At 43.7% G+C, this 17,908-nt stretch overlaps 1 pseudogene; it reads right to left on the reverse strand.

The window, feature by feature from the left end:
- Window positions 1-7,236: 7,236 nt before the first annotated feature.
- LOC138770580 (transmembrane protein 87A-like) lies at window positions 7,237-15,373 on the reverse strand (annotated as a pseudogene).
- Window positions 15,374-17,908: the final 2,535 nt, after the last annotated feature.

Below are 17,908 nucleotides of genomic sequence, written 5' to 3' on the forward strand. Positions count from 1 at the left end.
TAGGCCAGGCCATGGCTTATTTGTGCTATGTGATTTTCCCCGCTCTACCTTATAGGAGTATATTCCTTCCTATGTCCGCAGAGGTGCTGGAGATCACATAACACACACAGTGCATGAGCCCGGCCATAGACCACAGCCACCACCCAGCAGTTATCATGGCCAACTAAGCCCCGCCCCCTGCAACGGCAACATGGCAAAATGGCAGTTGGGAAATGGTTGAACATGGGGAATAAGTAACAGGGTGTGAGGTATTTAAGCTCCCCATTCTACACATCTCCTCCCATCACCACTGTCTCCTATGGGGGGGGGGGCACCTATGTGGTCATGTGATCAGGGAGGAGTATCTACAGGTACAGATACTCCTGGACAGGACATCCATACTGTGTACACAACCCCATCTCTATACAACATCCCACAGTGTATCCTATCTGCTATACTGATGGGGAATTCTCACTCACATGTTCCTCGTAGACAACGGGAAGTCCGTATCCTCCACGAACTGGTCCTCCTCGCCATAGATGATGGTCAGCTCTTCCTCCATGTCTCCAAATCTCTTCTATCACCAATCTCGCACAAATCGCCTATGTGTGTGAGAGAATAAAAGATTACATGGAGAAAACTGATTACAAATAGAAAATAACAAAAAAATACCAGGAGCCAATGGATGTGTGTACTTACAGTCCAACTCCTAATAAAGCTCTGAAGGGTCCGTTTGTAAACAATTACATCATGATTTTCAATAATCTTTATTTAAACATCTTGATACAAACACTTGTACTAACCATACAATGAACAGTTGGCCATTGGCAGGGATTATGGTGAATAAAATCTTGGTCTATGCGCTCGGCTGTAGTATTTTATTATGATTTATACTGGTATTTGATAATGTTGCTAAAAAAAAAAAAAAAACATTAAGCAAAAGGTTTCAGTCCCTTCCTATAAGAATAGTTTGTCCCATATAATTACTATAGTATTAATAGTTTTATATGAGGGTAATAAGTGATTATTATTACATATCTGCATCTACTTTCCCGCCTGCTCTGCCTGTGTAGGGTTCAGGTCTCTTTTGGGGTTTAGTGTTTATGTTCATCTTGACTATTGTGCACAGTTTGCCATAGGCGGCCATTATAACACATATGTGTATGAGAAGTCCAGTCCCCTACACTCAATACACTTCAGCCTGTGACAATATGGGCATTGCATCTGGTTACAGGGGGCATATCTAACTACTATTGTTATTGTATATGGCGACAGAGAGCCTCTCTAGCTACAAAGGGCATTGTTTCTGGCTTCAGGGGCCACTGTATCTGGTATAGGAGCCATAATGTATATGGTTAAAGAACACTTGGGCCACATGTATCATCCGGCAATGGATGATTTTCGGCGGAAAGTGCCGATTTGCGTCTTTTTTTAAGCAAAATGGCGGATTTGCGGATAAAATATTTGCAAATCTGCACTTTCCGCCGAGTACGCCAGGGGCGGAAAGGGGGTGGGAAAAGGGTGGAGAGTGGGCGGAACGGAGGGCGCGGACTCAGATCCGCGCGATTTATCATCCTTCCGCCAAATGTACGCAGAAAACCTACTCCAGTCCTCAGGCTGGCGTAGGTTTTCGGCGTGCGCAACGGTGCACGGGGATTTTGTAAGGCATCCGCTCTTACCTAATCTCCGTAGCGCCGGAGCTGCGGGGGCATTTTTACGTCCGGCGTAAAAATGCCGACTTAATAAATGCCTCCCATTGTGTTTGGTTACGGGGGCATTGTATCTGGTTCAGGGGCATTGTATCTGGTTATAGGGGCATTGTATCTGGTTATAGAGGTATTGTATCTGGTTATAGGGGCATTGTATCGGGTTATAGGGCATTGTATCTGTTATAGGGCATTGTATCTGGTTATAGGGGCATTGTATCTGGTTATAGGGGTATTGTATCGGGTTATAGGGGCATTGTATCGGGTTATAGGGCATTGTATCTGGTTATAGGGGCATTGTATCGGTTATAGGGCATTGTATCGGGTTATAGGGGTATTGTATCGGGTTATAGGTCATTGTATCTGGTTATAGGGGCATTGTATCTGGTTATAGGGGCATTGTATCGGGCTGCAGGAGGGACGTGTTTGGATTGGTGGGAAGGGTAACTTTCTTTCTGTTTGCATGGCATTGTTTTGGGTTATATGGGGCATAGCTGGCTACAGGGGGCATGCATCTGGTCATAGGGGGCATATCTGGTTAAATGGGTTGTTGTATCTGGCTGTAGGGAGCATTGTATCTAGCTACTGAGGCATTACCACTGGCTATAGGGGGCCTATCTGTCTACAGGGGACAACTGTATCTGGCTGCAGGCGGCATATCTAGCTACAGGGGCATTATTATTTCATTATTGGCAATAGGGGATGTTATTATGAGGAACGTGGGTTATGGAGCATTGTTACTGGCTGCAAGAGTTTTATTACTTGCTACAGGGTCATTATTGCTGACTACTGGTGACATTACCACTGAAAGGGCATTATATCTGGCTACAGGCTCCATATTACTGGGGAAGGGGCATTACTAATGGCTACAGGGCTCCATATTACTGGGGAGGGGCATTACTAATGGCTACAGGGCTCCATATTACTGGTAAGGGGCATTACTAATGGCTACAGGGCTCCATATTACTGGGGAACCGGTCATTACTAATGCTACAGGGCTCCATATTACTGGGGAAGGGGCATTATAATGGCTACAGGGCTCCATATTACTGGGGAACCGGGGCATTACTAATGGCTACAGGGCTCCATATTACTGGGGAAGGGGCATTACTAATGGCTACAGGGCTCCATATTACTGGGGAACCGGGGCATTACTAATGGCTACAGGGCTCCATATTACTGGGGATGGGGGCATTACTAATGGCTACAGGGCCCATATTACTGGGGAATGGGGCATTACTAATGGCTACAGGGCTCCATATTACTGGGAAATCGGGCATTACTAATGGCTACAGGGGGCACTATTACTGGGGAAGGGCATTACTAATGGCTACAGGGGCACATTACTGGGGAAGGGCATTACTAATGGCTACAGGGGTCCATATTACTGGGGAAGGGGCATTACTAATGGCTACAGGGCTCCATATTACTGGGAAGGGGCATTACTAATGGCTACAGGGGCCATATTACTGGGGAAGGGGCATTACTAATGGCTACAGGGCTCCATATTACTGGGGAAGGGGCATTACTAATGGCTACAGGGGTCCATATTACTGGGGAAGGGGCATTACTAATGGCTACAGGGCTCCATATTACTGGGGAAGGGGCATTACTAATGGCTACAGGGGGCACTTATATTTGAGAAGGATGCATAATAACTGGGACATACAGGTCAGTCACATTGTTATTGTGGGATCTGATCTGGAAGGAGCTGCTGACAGAGCCTATGGCTGCTGTGGGATCTTAGTCCTTGGGGGTAAATCTTATCACTTGGGGGTAACTCTTCTTCCTTCTTTAATACCTGACCCTCTGCATTTCTTTCCTTCTGCCTAAATTTCCTGTCTATTCCTATTTTAGGATTCTCCTTAAAAAACTGTTAGCATCATCTCAAACTATACTGTCTGTAGCTGTATTCCAGTTTTTCTCCTAGCATTCGATGCCAGTATTCAGCAGGACCCTCTTAGATGATTCTATACTGATGTTCCAGTATTTTCTTAAACGGGTTGTCCAGCAAAAATCTTTTTCTTTGATATCATATAGATTTGTAATTTACCTCTATCAAAAAAATTCTCAAGACTTCTCATACTTATTAGCTGCTGTATGTCCTGCAGGAAATGTTTTATTTTCAGACTGACGCAGTGCTCTCTGCTGAACTCTGTGGCCAAGACAGGAACTGTCCAGAGCAGGAGAGGGTTTTCTATGGGGATTCCTAGAAAACCGAGACAGAGTTCCTGTCTTGGCCAGAGAGGACAGTAGAGAGCACTGTGTCAGTCTGAAAACAAAACATTTCCTGCAGGACATACAGCAGCTAATAAGTATGGGAAGACTTGAGATTTTTTAATACAAGTAAATTACATAACTTTATGATATCAGTTGATTTTCGCTGTATAACCCCTTTAAATCTTTAGAAATAGTGCCACACAATTCTGCCTGTCATCAGGCCCACTTATATACTTATATAGCACATTTCTAATGCTCACCTAGATGGTTGTATGGCCTTACTCTAATATTCCCATAGGCCCAACCAGATGATCACAAAGCACAGCTCCAACAATCACATAGGCCGAAGTAGAGGGCTAAATAGCACAGTTCCAACTTTCATCTCAGCATTCATAGATAGTTATAGTTACTGTTCCAGTGTTAACCTAGACCCACTTTCATGATTATACAGCTCAGCTCCAATATTCGCCCAGGCCCACCCAGGTGAACATATAGCACAGCCCCAACAATCACCTAGACCCCTTCAGATAATTATAAACCACTCTTACAATGTTCACCCAGGCCCACCCAGTGTACTTCTCCTCCCCTGGACCATTTATTTCCCGAATATTGCCCTCTCAAAGGTGAGAGCTCCCTGCAATACCTTTTTTTTTCCCACCAGAATAGACACAATTTCTTTCCAATATTTTCTGTTGGGCACATGTCCAGAAGAGATGTAACATATATAATCCGTCTCCCCCCTTGTAGTGTTTGTATTCTAATAATACAGTCACTCTGTGCAACCTCAGGGTACGTTCACACTTCATTAAAATGAACACAGCATCAAATCTGCTGCGGATCCTGTAGGTGTGAACGCACCCTTAGGGTACGTTAACACTTACCGGGTCCGCAGCTGATTTTCTGCTGCGGATCCGCAGCAGATTTCATTTAAATAACTGAGCACAGCATCAAATCTGCTGCAGATCCTGTAGGTGTGAACGCACCATTAAAGAGTCTTTTATCCTCAGTTTTGTCAGCATGTTTCAATTGAAAATATTTTAATCTGTGACCCCAATTTTGATCTTAAATCACTAATTGCTTAAACGGCTTAAAGTTCCTTCCAGAATCCCTGATTTGATCTTTTCCAAAACTCCTGAAAATTGTGATTATTAAAAATTTCTGTGAATTCTAAACTTCCATGAATCCTGCATATTCTTTTTGTTTCCTGCCAGAGTTTGTGAGTAAGGAGACCGGACCAATCCTTCCCCTTCCATATTTTTCTTACTCCTCCTCATTTTAATTTGCCGAAAAACATTTTGTCTCGTTTCTTAGAAAAACTTTTCATCCTTTCTGAATCTTTGCTGGTAATAAAGTAACTACTTGGCACACTAAGGGTGCTCTCACACATGGGTATTATTGGGCGTTTTTTATGCCCCCCCAACAAAACTTCACAAAAAGCGCCAGTGGCGTTCTTGCCTTTAAGTGTGAAAGTGTCTTTGAGACTTGAACATGGACTTCAATGCTGAAGTTTGTGTTCTGGTCAAAACCCCGCTTGCTGGAGCGGGTGGCAGACACGGCACACAAAGTTGTGGGGAGGTTGGTTGGGGACCAGGGGATGGTTAACCTACCCCCAGTCTTAACCCATGCTCTAATGATCAGTGGCTGAGCACTGCCTTACCCACTGATTGGCTGAAATGATGCTGGAACATGATAATCTCAGCCAGTCAATGTTCCGGCTGCAGACCCTGTTTTGGTGCTTAATCTTTGAAGAGGCAGAGCCTACCACAGTTGTATCTCAGTGTGCCGGGCTCTGGTGAAGAAGAGACGAGACATCAGGATGAGCATCAATAGGGCCCCCTTCTTCTCCCAGCACTGAACCCGTCCCAGCAATTAACCCCCTTCCTTGCTGGGGTGGGTACATTATGACATCAATGTGGCCCCCATGGGGTTATGTGAGGGTGGCATGCATCCTCACTTAACCCCCCGGGGGGCCACATATTTTAGTCTGGCACACAAAGGGTTAGGTGTGGATGCCATGCCATAAAATGGTCAAAGAGGGGTGTATGGAAACATCAGAGATTTCAATCAATAAATTACAAGATATACTCAATCTTTTCCCATTAAGAGACTGATAGATATCAATCTACTCAGCTCCTTCTACTCTATAACATGATGCCGATAGCTTGGGTAGCATTTTCATGGTGACTGGTTCCTTTTAAACCCTGATATAGGCAGGGTGTAATAGGTGGTCAGTAATGTGATAGTACACTGCAATACAGTGGTCCTATATCCCCCAAATGGTATAGGTCAGAATAATTATAGTGGATAAAAGACATTCACAATGTACATATTTAAGTTATTTTATATTAATTAAAAAAAAGACAAAAAGCACAAACATATCAAAACAGCAAATGACAAAAAAAAAAAAAAAAAGTTTTAGAATTGTGTGGAAACTGTTTACTCTGTAGGCCATACAGGCTTACATTCTGGAAAACCCCAAGCACTTCATAAATTGGATGTCTCTTGGCCTCCAGTGTATGTGATGTACCTGTAAACTATACTATGACAACCAAAGTATAACGGTAGCATGTTGCATTTAACCATTGTAGGGATGTAAGTGGAGTGCCCTATACCACTGTGACAGAAACTCAACACGGTATCTCAGTATGTGCAGTGTCCGATGTGTGGGTCCTATTTGTTGAAGTCTAAAATGTGCTTTGTGCACATCTGCACAGCATGTTTCTCTGGTACACCATGATCATCATAGGCCAGAACTCTCTCAAACAAAGCATTTCTGCTCATGGCAACCAGAGTGCAAATATAATTTTTAAAAGTTGGTTTTGATAGGCAGGGGTCTCAGTGCCTGGACCCAACTGATCATAACTTTCTTAAAAGTTTTTTTATATTTGCACCGTGACATTGGTTGCTCTGGGTAACAGGGCCATTAAACCAGTCCCTTTAGCAACCAATCATATCACAGCAATTAGTTTTTTTCACCCATGTCAGTGTACCCTGCCGAGCTGCATTATATCTTCATGCACAAACAAGCTTTTGGGGCGGGTTCAGACTACGGAATTCTTGCGGATAAAATTCTGCGGAATTCCGGCGGATAAATTCTGCGGAATTCCGCCACTTGAACTCGCTCGTGGCCGCGCGCCTTTCCGCCAGCCCCATAGACACCATTCTATGGGCCGGCTGATTCCGCTATCCGCCGAAAGAATTGACGTGTCAAACGGCCCACAGAATGGTGTCTATGGAACCGGTGGAAAGGCGCGCGGCCGTGACCGTGTACAGGCAACGGGTATTCCGCAGAATTTATCCCCGAGAATTCCGTAGTCTGAACCCATCCTTATAGTCCGAGTAAACACCCAGCTGTCAGGATTACAATGATTCTTTGGATGCTGAAGGAAACGGTTAAAAGTAAAATTGTAAGCATGAGTTTTGTAAACTGAATAACCCAGAAAAAGAATAAAAATGTACAAATACCCCACATAAAAGATCACCCAAAAAATCAGCTAGCCGCCTATACACAATGATAGTGCGGCAAGTCTTAGATTTTTTTCTCTCCCTCTTCTTTAAATTAAATCAAGAACACATGTAACTAAAGTGCAAGTTCTGTAAAGACTTGTCGGTTCCAGTCCAGACATCACTCTTGTCCACACCGGAGATTTTAAAGGATTTTCACTTGCAAGACATTGGGCGAGGATCTTGTTTCTTGCTCCAGAGAACAGTGTTATATAGATGGGGCAGCCGCTTTGACCTTGTTAAAATAATCAGGATTTGAAAGGTGAAGGATTAGTTCCGAGGGGAAGTCTTTTCCTTCAATAGTGGCCAGCTATTCTGTAATATCCAGTATGCTGTCCCATCCAGCAACCCGTCTGTTGCGTCTAACATCATTCCATGTCTTCACTCCATCTTAGACCTTTCAAAATGCGTGATCATCCTCTCCTAATAAAAAAAAAAAATAGACTTTGTGAATTTTTTTTAAAAGTTCCTCAAACTTTATTTTGAGCCTAACAAGTTGAATATGAATAAGTAGAAATGAGTTACAGGATGATTCGTTTCAGTTCCCTATGGTAAGGGCGGGATGTCTCTCAAAAGCCGAGCACATGACTGCCATGAGTTCTGCTTTTGCAGCCAGATATATAAATGGAAGATACTGACCTCGTCTGAATCCAATAACGCGGGGAGAGCTCTGCAAGTAAAGCACAAAACAGTCATTCACAAGAGGTTACACTGGATTCCTACTGGTACACTTCTGCACAACTATCTGCTTTGTGCATCGGAGTTCGTGAAGCTATCCCCCAGGGAATATGGATCTATTCTACAGTACATTACAAGTCATGCAGATCTCGGTTTGCTTTAAAGGGGTAGTGCGGCGCTAAACAATTATTCACAAAAATAACACATTACAAAGTTATACAACTTTGTAATGTATGTTATGTATGTGAATGGCCCCCTTCCCCGTGTTTCCCCCCCACCCACGCTAGACCCGGAAGTGTGGTGCATTATACTCACCACATCTCGTGTCGACCCCCGTCCGCCATCTTGGGACAATGACAGTCTTCGGGAGGCCGGCCGAACCGCTCCATCCATCCCTCATGCTGGCCCCCCTATGCTGCGTCATCAGCAGCTCAGCCGCGATTGGCTGAGAATAACTGTGCTTCAGCCAATCGCGGCTGAGCACAGTTATGATGCGGCAGAGGGGGGTCGGCATGAGGGACGGATGGAGTGGTTCGGTTGGCCTCTCGAAGATGACATCATTGTCCCAAGATGCCAGACGAGGGTCGACACGAGATGCGGTGAGTATAATACACCACACTTCCGGGTCTAGCGTGGGTGGGGGGGGAAACACGGGGAAGGGGGCCATTCACATACATAACATACATTACAAAGTTGTATAACTTTGTAATGTGTGTTATTTTGTGAATAATTGTTTAGCGCCGCACTATGCCTTTAAAGAGTATTATATAATCCTATAAAATAAACAAACTCAATCAGGATGGCTCCACTGCTTGTAATGTTTAAAGAGGACCTGTCACCCGGGAGGACAACGCCGAGCCCCAGATACCTCCCCTTTCCTGCAAGTCTCGCTCTTGGACCTGGTCCTCGGACGGAGATATCAGCGCCCCAAGCCGTGCACGCGCTGTATGCTAATTACCTGAGATGAGTCCGATGCCCGTAGAGAATGAACGGAGCCGACATACTCTATGGGCATCGGACTCATCTCTGCTGAGCGCACACATGGCTTTTGACGGCGAGATCTCCGTCGCGGGACTGGGTCCAGGAGCAAGACTTGCAGGAAAGGGTAAGTATCTGGGGCTCCACCAGGGGGTCGGGCGGGCTCGGCACAGTCATCCCAGCTGGACAGGTTCCCAGTTTTCCAGGACTGGATCCAGCTTTTTCCTGCACACTGTGGTCAATTCTTCATGGAGTGCCAGAGACAGCAGAGTATTGTACTCAGCTCTCCTACAGAATTAATGGGGCACCAGTGTGCATGCATCACTGCCGCTCTTTTCTTGGGGGGAGGCTCTACAGAATGGATGTTAAAAGTTCATCTAACGCAGGCAAAGCTGGAAACACGTATCAACCTTACATTTATTGTAAACTAGAAATACTCACACATCAGTAACAGATGAAGGTATGTTCTCTTCTACCCACTTCAAATCCTCCTCCTATAGAAAACACAAGGGATTCTTAAACTGAAATATCATTTCACAAGGCAGTGTAAACCCTTTCAGATCATTAAAGTGGCTCTGATACTATGACCACAGGTCATGCTACATCACCCAGCACACTTCCGAAACATATTCAAGTAGCCGTGTCTCTGCCCGGTATAACCTGCAAACTTACATTTATAAAGTCCTGCGCTCTATGTAAATGAGGCCCAACTAGTCATTGGGGTGTCTTCCTTTCAGCAAGTAGTCATGGCCACCAGATGTGTCAGCGCTGTAATCACGCTCCCCTAGGAGTTATTCAAAGAGCTGTAATCTCCATGATGTCACCAAGAGATGAGCCTTCGCGCCTGGGTGACGAGAAAGCCCCGCCTTTCAGTGACGTCATGGAGATCACATCGATTTAAATCGTGTCCAGAGGGGCGTGATTACAGCGCTGACACGCCTGGTGACCGTGACTACTTGCTGAAAGGAAGACACCCAGTTGGGCCTTAGTTACATAAAGTGTGGGCCAGTTTACATGGCGCAAAAGCAGCAGAACTCTCCTCTGCGGAATCCCGCCTGCCTCAGTCTCACACAGTGTGTCAATAGGTGAGCTCGCTCGCCTGCCTCCGCTTTTGTAATTTACGCTCAAAAAATTGAAAGGTAAATTCTTTGAGCAAAAAGCAAAGGAATCGGAGATGCGCAAGCTTTCCCATAGGCGCTGCTTTTGCTCTGTGTGAACTGGCAGGGACTTGGGCTACATGATTATGTTTCAGAAGTGTGCTGAGTGATGTAGCAGCACGTTAGCATTATAGGTATTTTTGAATGCTATTTTTGAGTGATCCTTGACTGAACCACACACACACACACACACACACACACACACACACACACAGTACAGCTCCGTGACAAAACCTATGAACATTTTTTACAACTGATCAAAGTTTTTCCTATTTTGGCTCTTGATGGTTTCTCTTGATTCAAGCGTCATGCGTACTTACAGCTTTAGTAACCTTCACATTTCCATTTGTTTCTGGCTTGGAGCTTCTCATTTTCATTCCTTCTATAGAATACAAAAAAAAACAACGGTGTCAATGGCAGGGATTTATCTTTGTTCTTGGCTAATCAGAGGCAGTAAATTACTTAGGACCCAAAAAAATATGGGAGAGTCTTAAACCGCCACAAAGTCAGTTTATATATTTTAATCTTATGCAATTTATCAAAATAATTTAAAAAAAAGTAAGTTTGCATCTTTTCATTCATACAGAGTAAAGTCAGCAAAAACCTTTATATATCAGACCTCAAAAGTGACATGTAACAGATCTGACATTCATGCGGCAGGTCACTTTATTTTATGTGTCACCCACTTTACTGCATATGGAATTTCCAGGTCTATTGGGCTGATATGGTTCCCTGAACAGCTGTATACAATTCCTGCAGCAGCCACGGCATGCCCCCAAGAAAGAACTTTAATCCCCGGGCGCGTGACAGGCAGCGGCGGGGAAGTAGTCATCTGGGCTGCTCCCCGTCCGTATCTAGTCACCACTCTCTGCCTGTCAGCACGCTCCGAGGGGATGAATGACAGGCCTTTACTGGCCTCTCTGCCTGTAAATCATCCCTCCGAGCGCCCTGACAAGCAGAGCGGTGGCTAGATATGGGCTGGGAGCCGCCCAGATGACTACTTCCCCACCACTGCCTGTCACGCGTCCGGGGGATTAAAGTCCTTTTTTCGGGTATACAGCTACTGCTGCAGCCGTAAGTACTGCGGCTGCTGCAGGAGCTGTATACAGCAGTTCAGGGAACCATATCATCCTGACTGGACTGATTGGTTCCCTTTAAAGTAGTTCACATTGAGAACAGAAAAAATATGCAAACCAGCAGCTAAGTTAGTGACCATATAAGCAAGAACATATATAGCAAATTATGACTGTTCAGATATACATTAAGTCATACCGAAGCTCTCTTTTAGCATAGGTTCTTTTTGTTCATCATCTTCATCATCATCTTCTTCATTAAGTGGTGAAAAGGCAAACCTTGAGGAAAGGGAAAACAGTCATGAGGAATACAGTCTACTATACAGCCACAGAGAATTTCTAGAAAACACTAAAAACACACCAACTTCTACAAACTGGAAAAAAGTGACTGTGTAGGGGTAAGGAAACTTGGTAAAAGAGAGGATACCCAAACATGGATGATATTAGTCATTGTGGAGGAAGGGGTGTGTTAGCCTTTAAACACCTACAGGTGATATCCAATGTTCAGAATCCAAACTCTTCAGCAACAAAGAAATGCCTATTAGACGAAAACCGCACAGTGGCAACTGGTAACACCCAATTAAAGGGGATATTCAGGCTTTAAAAAACATGGCCGCCTTCTTCCAAAAACACCAACTGTCCTGTGCTCAGGTTGGGTGTGGGTTTTGCAGCTCAGTTCCACTGAAAGTGAACGTAGCTGAATTGTAATACCACACACAACCTGAGGACAGGGCTGGTGCTGTTTTTACAGGGGTAAAATGCACCTAAGACTTAACTGTATTGAGCAGCCGACAGTGTCTTCTTTGGCTAGTCTCCCTGAGTTCAGTGATATGTTTGCCGTATTGGTCTAATAGGCATTGCTCCCACATAGCCAGGATCCTACGCCGCACTGATGAGGGGAAACTCCCCGAAACAGCCGTCTGTGGATGGATACCTGGCTTTGATATTTTCCAGGTCATATCATCAGACTAATAACTGAGTTGTACTTTGACTGAAGGGGCCACTTAATATGGTGGTTTGGTGGTCTCCCTACAGGAGCCACCCCTTTGCCAGGTCCTTCCCTGGAGGGATATCTGGCTAGTCCATGTTTTGAGACTCTTAACTGAGCCTCTGCAGACTATTTTGCATATTGATGTTTCCCAGGGGGCAATGCCCTAGGATTTCACTGTATTGAGTGCTTTAAAACAGCAGTCTCTTAACCCCTTAACGACATCGGGCGTAAATTTACGCCCTGATGCCGGTAAGGGAGTTCAGAGCGGGGCCGCGCGGCGACCCCGCTCTGAACCGCGGCGGTCCCGGGTGCCACTTGTAGCCCGGGACCGCTGGTATTAGCGGGCACGGTCCGATCGCCGTGCCCGCTAATACAGTAAGACCGATAGAAAGAGCACATCATGGCGCAAAAATGACACCTCACACAGCCCCATAGACCAAAGGATAAAAGCGCTATAAGCCTGGGAATGGAGCGGTTTTAAGTGACGTATAATTGTTGACAATGGTTTAAATTTTTTACAGGCCATCAGATACAAAGTTATACATGTTATATATCGTTTTAATCGTAACGACTTGAGGAACATATATACAAGTCAGTTTTACCCCAGGGCGAATGGCGTAAAAACACATTTCCCCCAAATAAACGAAATGCGTTTTTTTTTTTTTTCAATTTCACCACACTTTGAATTTTTTTCTGGTTTCGCAGTGCACTTTATGCAAAAATTCAGCCTGTCATTGCAAAGTACAATTAGTGACGCAAAAAATAAGGGCTCATGTGGGTCTCTAGGTGGAAAAATGCAAGTGCTATGGCCTTTTAAGCACAAGGAGGAAAACCGAAAACACAAAAATCGAAATTGGCTCTGTCCTTAAGGGGTTAAACAGTGTCCTCTTTGGCTGATCTCCCTGAGATCAGTGATCTGTTTGCAGTTTTTTGCAAGTAGGTTGCTACATTGTTTTCTAATTCTGGATAACCCCTTTAAAAATGTAAAATCTAGCCATTCTGAGGTTATTGGGAGAATATAAGGATGCAAACATTTATTATTTTAATGACTGAGTACTTTAGTACTTGGAGCAAACCTTCAGCAGATGTGGATGGTAAATTAAAGTGAAAGTAAACCTGCCTAGGATAAACATATTTATTCTTAGATAAAAACTCGATGGACCACAAGGCCTTTATGCCCAAAATGCAGAAAAGGTGCAAATCCTGCCACTATGCTGAAAGAACGATTCTACATGGATTCAGTGCTCATTCTGCATAGGCGCAAAATATCTCCAGTGTGAACACTACCCTAAAGTTATGCAACATTATGTATGCCCTCAAAGGTAAACAGGCTGAAGAGATTTTTTTTTTTTACTAGAATATTTACTAAAACAGACACCTGATAGGTCTACAAACAGTTCATTTTTTTAACCTCCCGTTTCCTTTTCCTGCAGTCTGTCATTTGGTCATACACACCTCTGATTGTTTGCCGACGGCCTCCACAGAAACCATGATAACAAACAAGATCATAGAGAACAACAGGCGCCAAATGGCATCATCCACCCACAGCTCCCGCCAATCCTGCCCAAAAATATATATACACATTACAAATTGCAACTTTAATTATACAATATTTATCCATCTCTACAAACAATGGAGCAAAAGTCACAAAACTATAAATGCTGACATTTGTATTACAGCAGGTTAGTAAGGCTACCTCTGCGTACTATACTTAATAGGGGCCTAGTGATAGTTCATGTATGAACGCTCTATGCCCACTAGAGTGTCTCTCTGATCAGTTACATACAGCGTTGTATTGCAACCCCCATAGGTTTACATCAAACATAAAGTGTCACTGTCATTAGGAAAAAGATGTCAAAAATTCTGATCAGTTAGTGTCTGAGTGGGGAAAGGGCGAGGTTATGCGCTTCACTACATGGCTCATTGTGATTTTGTCTCACTGCATAAGACAAGATTCAAAAGGTTAATAACGGAGTGTGCAGTGAGATGGAGCTCATAGCGAGCTGAAGAGTGAAGCGCACAACCATGTGCTTCTCCCAGCTCATTTCAGAAACTGGTGAGGGTCTGAACACTCATACATCAAGGGACTAACACTTTGATACGTATCTTCGACACGTCAAACGTTTTTTTTCTTTAAAGGACAGGGACATTTTAATATTAGATAACATTAGCAAGTTTACCTTACGCAGCATTACGCCTTCAGATCTGATTGCATAGTGCCGGGGTTAAGCGACAACTGACAAGGTGAATAGTAACCCAATAATCAATTTAGTCAAAGAAATAACAGTATCAATTGAGGTCTGCTTCAGCATTGCTACTTAAAGAGGACCTGTCAGCTATTAGTCATACACTACCGAAATTATATAATCCTTTTACACGCCTATCATTAGCATCAAAACTCACCGACTGACAGTCGACAAAGCGGAACTTCATTGTGGTCCAGATGATAATATGATTGATGCTAAAAGAGAAATAGAAAAAGTTCACTGCTGATCTGAACTCTTGAGCTGCATTCACACGTCCGTTGATATATTATATTGTCCGTAAGCTGACTATCCATCACAGACTCACCTCTGGACCTCTTACGGAAGTCTCGGCATCATATATTTATTCTTATCCCGGGAGCTCCAAAACAGTTAAAGCTCCATTCCCCTGTATTGACAGCTGTGTCAGTTCAGCAGCATAGAACTTAAGCTGTTACAGAGCTCCCGGCATCATCATAAATTATGATGCCGAGAGTTCTGTAAGAGGTCAACACTACAACCCCGTCAACAGTTTTCCATGCAAAGTAATGCGGTCAGTTACTAACTGTGCAGGGAATTATAACTAGGCTGCTAATCAGTCCCTTACATTCTGTAGACTTGCAATGGACTGCCATTTATTATAATGCATACAGTAACCAAATGGCCCCCTTTTTCAGTCACGTTTTCAGACACTATGAGCAGGATCTCGGTTCTCTCTGTGGTTCCATACATTAGCAATAAGCAGATGAACACACATACCTACTACAGCCAGGATCAGGGTGTTTGTGAAGTGTCTGTACAGAGACAGCTTGACCACGTTCCTTCTCAGCGTCAGCAGCTTCATGGTCTGAGTTAGGCTTATGAAGATGTGCCAGTAGGTTAAGGAAATGCAGAAACATTTGTGCTAGTGACATTTCTAAAGAGCTGGCTATTCTAACATAAGAGGGCGCTATAGTTTACTTTTGCAAAATTGTCTGGTCAATGTATGAGCAATTAAAGGAGTCTAGCTGTATTCTCCTGCTGGATCTGATGGTGCATAGAGAGACACAACATGCTGGGCAGGAGTATGTAACAGCCCTCGAACATTCATCTCTATAGGCCCAGTGTTAGATCAGGTGGGAGAGTACATAGAGAGAAACCCTTTAAGTTCAGACAATGAGCCAGTAGCACCATAGACAGCAACACTGACATCTGCTGTAGAAGCATGACAATGTTCTTAGTTATTTACTATGTTAAAGGGGTACTCCAGAGAGAAACTTTTTAAAAGCGACTTTGTACCCACAATCTGCCCCCTCCAAACCACTTGTACCATTGGAAAGCTGCTTTTAAGATCTGTCCTGGGGTCCGTTCGGCAGGTGATGCAGTTATTGTCCAAAAAAAACCACAACTTTTAAACTTGCAGTCCTGTGTCAAATTGGAGTGGCCTAGAGTGTGTGCGCCCTAGGCCTGTGACACCTCCCCAGCCTCTTCACCATTAGATATGCCCAGGGCAGGATTTCTCCCATTCATAATTTGACTGAACACTGCACATGTGCTGGATTGTTAAGGGCCATGTGCAGTGTTCAGACAAGTGATGAATAGGAGAAATCCTACCCAGGGGCGTTCCTAATGGGGAGGAGAGACAGAGGCGGTGCAGGTGGAGGGCATGGGCTCTCTAGGCAATGCCAGTTTCCCACAGGGCTGCAAGTTTAAGGATAGCTTACCACATAGTGTATCGCAAAATATTTGATGGTGGGGATCCACAGCAGATTTGATCTAAATAACTGAATACAGCATCAAATCTGCTGTGGATCCTGTACATGTAAATGCACCCTAAAAGTTGTTTTTAGAATAATAACTGTATCACCTGCCAAACGGACCCCAGGACAGGTCTTGGATTAAAAGCAGCTATTTGACGGTACAAGCGATTGGGGAGGGTCAGATTGTGGGTACAGAGTCGCTTTAAAACACTGGTATAATAAATATATATTACTTTGTAACATAACTTCATTAAAATAGGTGTTACTTTTTTGTTTATACATTGACGTCTATTAAGTGGCAGCAGTAAGCGGTGACATTGGCAGTGACAGCGATGGTGACACAGAACAGCGCCTCATCCCCCCTGTACACTGTATGTTCGTATCAAAGTATGCAGTACAGGGGGTGGGCATACTGTATACAGCGGGATTTGCTAGGCAGATCGTTATAGTTTTTCATAGTTATTCATGTAAATCTTTGCTAATTCTTGGCCGAGTAGTAAAGTGGGCGGTCCTACTCAGTGACTGACAGCAATCCGTGTGCAAGTTTGCATATAAAAAGAGCTGTCACTCACTCTTTCACCATTATTTAACCTATGATGAATAAATTGACAATAGTGTCTAACCATTCCCCCACTGTCAAAGGGGTGTGTCTTACATGGCCAGCAGCGATTGGATGTCCGAGAGTATGTAGTTATGCATTCGCGCAGATGAATAAGAAAAAGGCTTCTAAGCATGTGCAGTGACCTTTATAGAGATCGCTGTACACGGAGGGGGAGCAGCAGCTATTGTATATAACTATCTATATACAGGTCTTCTCTCACTGTACTCCTGTCTATAATGTCTATATACTGGTGTCACCTCCAGTACTCCAGTCTAAGATATGGAGGGCACTGCTGGGAAATTATCTGTACAGAACAGGAAGTCTCATTAGTTATAGGCCTAGTGGCCAAAATGAAAACTGCAATATTTCAGGATAAAGGGAAAAATTTAAAAAAAATTACCAAAAATTCTTCAAAAACATTTTTAACTTAAAAAAAAATACATCATTTTCTGATGACACGGGTAAAAGTATAAAATACCTGTAACAAAAAAAAATAAAAAATCTGCAGACGTACATCTAATGCATGGAACTAAAAATAAAGAGATGATACACTGTAAAATATATAAAAGGCGATTTGTCAGATCACCTGCTCATCCATGCTGTGCCCACTGCCTTTATGCTATACTGACCTCAAGGTGCAAAAAAATAAATAAAAATAAATAAATAAAAATAAATAAAAGCAACTTTGGGATACAAAACAAAAACCATCAAAGGAAGGATATCCACCAGCACAAGGCAGTATCAAGAAAAGCCAGAGGAATGAAAGCCAGGGAGGACAGATCAGACTGCGCCTAAACCGGGAGGGGAGGACAGAAGTAAGAACAATGGAGAGACATACAGATACTCTACGCTGCTTTATAGCTGGAAAAGAGGGGAAAAAAAAAAAAAAAAAAAATCAGCAAAACAGCAGCGGATTGTGAAAGTGCCAGTCACCCAATGAGCAGAAGTGGTTTATAAAAATATGTGACATAACAGAGCAAATATATAGGTAAAATAGTGAACATGAGGGTAAAATGAGGCATGAAAACATAACTATACA

The sequence above is a fragment of the Dendropsophus ebraccatus genome, chromosome 13, assembly GCF_027789765.1.
Source record: "Dendropsophus ebraccatus isolate aDenEbr1 chromosome 13, aDenEbr1.pat, whole genome shotgun sequence".
NCBI lineage: Eukaryota > Metazoa > Chordata > Amphibia > Anura > Hylidae > Dendropsophus > Dendropsophus ebraccatus.